The sequence below is a fragment of the Papaver somniferum genome, chromosome 4 (assembly GCF_003573695.1).
Source record: "Papaver somniferum cultivar HN1 chromosome 4, ASM357369v1, whole genome shotgun sequence".
Classification (NCBI taxonomy): Eukaryota; Viridiplantae; Streptophyta; class Magnoliopsida; order Ranunculales; family Papaveraceae; genus Papaver; species Papaver somniferum.
This window is the reverse complement of record NC_039361.1, coordinates 87,965,848-87,968,342: the sequence shown is the minus strand read 5'-3', so window position 1 is coordinate 87,968,342 and position 2,495 is coordinate 87,965,848. Positions and strand designations below refer to the sequence as shown.

Here is a 2,495-nt window from a genome sequence, read left to right as displayed (position 1 = left end):
AGGAACTGGTGTAACTTCATCAACTAAAAGGTATATGGAGACTTGAACTTATCTATCACTCAAAAGTCTATCTACTCTGTAGCGCCCCACATTCCCTAACCTGAGTTTAAGACACTAAACCCACACTAGTGGTGCTAAAAAGAACAAAATAAAATAAAGATTCGTAGCTGATAAGTTGGATACAAAAGAGATGAACAATAACACTAAAATTTCCCAAACCCAGGCTACAAAAGAAATTGACTAACTGAAAACCATTGACTCGTTGAAGTTAAAACCTCAATTCTTTAAAATGAAACATTCAGCACAAATGTAAACAGCCCTAGACCCAAACTTGGCTATATTCATAACATTACTAACTAATTTACATACGGTGCGTTTGTGATAGTTAACTATACATAATTTACAATAGTTACTTACAAGCAAAAAAAACATCACCCTTACTGACTACAACCACATTACTGCCTACAAAAAGATACCGGTAGTTACAGTTACCTCGTTATACACAACCAAACACCTTACTCAACCCAGACACTAATCTCTCCTTCGGCCGAGCCAACGCCACTTACATCAAGGTTACCTGCCACTAAAAGGGAATGAAAGGGATGAGCTAAACTAGCCCGGTGGATAGATACATTACTCAAATGAAATCATCAAAGTTGAATTTCAAACGATGCAATTAACCAAACGTTAAAAACACATTTAACCCACTGAAAATAGACAACATGTACTTCAAACATTTAACCCACTGAAAATAGACAACATGTACTTCAAACATTAAAAGAAGTCAATCGCATACAAACAATCACGTGTACGGAACTAACCCCTCCTTCAAACAATGTATAATATGGTGACTCGTGCCGCACCTAAATAGCTATATGGTGACTCGTCCCGCACCTAGTGATTGCATAAAAGCTCGAATCCATGTAGATATAAATGGAGGAGTAGAATTCCTATATACCACAGATGGAAACTCTTGTTTCCCATAACATTCAAACAAGAAAGCAACGTTTTAGGTCCTTTCTAATTAGAAGAAATGCCAAGAGAATCGACAGGGTTTTAGGGAATCAAGATCCAACAATGCATGAGTTTTGTTAAAGTGCATAAAAAGAATTTTGTAAAATCATAAATGGTTGCAAAAGAGTAATGTAAATTCCCACCTTTACCCGCTACCCAAACCTTAACCTCTGCAGTTCGCCTATCGAAGCAAAAGATACCTTAAGCACATAAAAATTAAGTTAGAAAAAGAACGATCTTACCGAAACTGACCTACACAACATTACAGATTGATCTATCCCTTAATTACGGCCTACAGACAATGATTGTAGAACTTAACATCAACCTGAAATCATTGAAGTAATCTTTAAACATTATCAGCAGAAACTTAAGACTAGTTCAAGAAGTGAAGATGTCAATTTTGTTGGAAGTAGCGCTGCCAGGACTGTAAAACAATTGTTACTCAAGTTGTGTCATATTTCAAAACATATAAATCTAACAATGACATTGAATATCATGCTGGAATTGTTCACAGAGCTATTATTCTCAAGAATCCCTCTTAACCTAGTTCAGCACCAAAAACGTCTATAATCAGGCTCAAATGTCAACAAACAAAAATGTAAAATTCCTGAAATGATGTTGTTAAAATCAATCTAACAATTTCCTAATAGAACCCAGGTTTCGTGGTGATTCGTATATTCATAATACTAACTACAAATTCTAGCCCTATGACAACACAGTAATATGAAAGCCCTAAAATCAATTTCAAATGAACAACCCTAGGCTCTTCCAAACAAAGATTGACAAAATTAGAGAGTATTAAGATCTGTAGAATCATTTAACAAGCTATTCAAGTAAGTTTCAAACAGTGGAGTGAGTAGCTATAGGGTTGAATTCATACCTTAATTTTCAGTCAAGAACACTGAAATTCCTTTTTCAATTACTCTTCAGTTCCTACGGGAACCAACTAATTTAGGAGCTCAAGACCACCACTTTATTTTACTCTCGATTCAAACTCAAAAACTTAAGGAAGGTTCCACTATCACCTCCTGATTCTTCACATATACTAAGATTTGTTCTCACTATAACACTACAGGTGTTGGAAGGAGGGATAGATAAGAACAACAGTTCATTGCTCAAGTTTTTTTCCGAACCATAATATTCGGCATACTAAAATCTTCCAAGGCATACTGAATGAAGACAAAAAAAGGTTGTGAAATAGCAACATCAGATAACCCCTTAACCCAAAATTTTTTTAATGGCAAATCTTCCCTTTACGTATTAGTGTTAATAATCTTGATTAGTGATTAAATATTTTGTTTAGTGATTAAAATAATTTTCAGAATTATAAGAGTTGTTTAGATGAAAAATTTGAGGAAAAAAAAAATCAAAGTTTTGGTTTGGTTAAGAAGGAGAGAAAGAGAAGGAGAAAGTGAGAAAATTCTAATTCTTGATTCAATGGAGGATGAGGAGGGTCATCATTCATCTAAAAAACCTAGGAA

The 2,495-nt window shown here is 34.6% G+C and overlaps 1 long non-coding RNA gene across 1 annotated transcript; it reads right to left on the bottom strand.

The window, feature by feature from the left end:
- Positions 1 to 262: 262 nt before the first annotated feature.
- On the bottom strand, positions 263 to 2,136 carry LOC113276090. Its single transcript, XR_003323961.1, has 3 exons — positions 1,895 to 2,136; positions 1,158 to 1,214; positions 263 to 583 (listed from the first exon to the last, which is right to left on the bottom strand). It is a non-coding gene; the product is annotated as an uncharacterized LOC113276090 (long non-coding RNA).
- Positions 2,137 to 2,495: the final 359 nt, after the last annotated feature.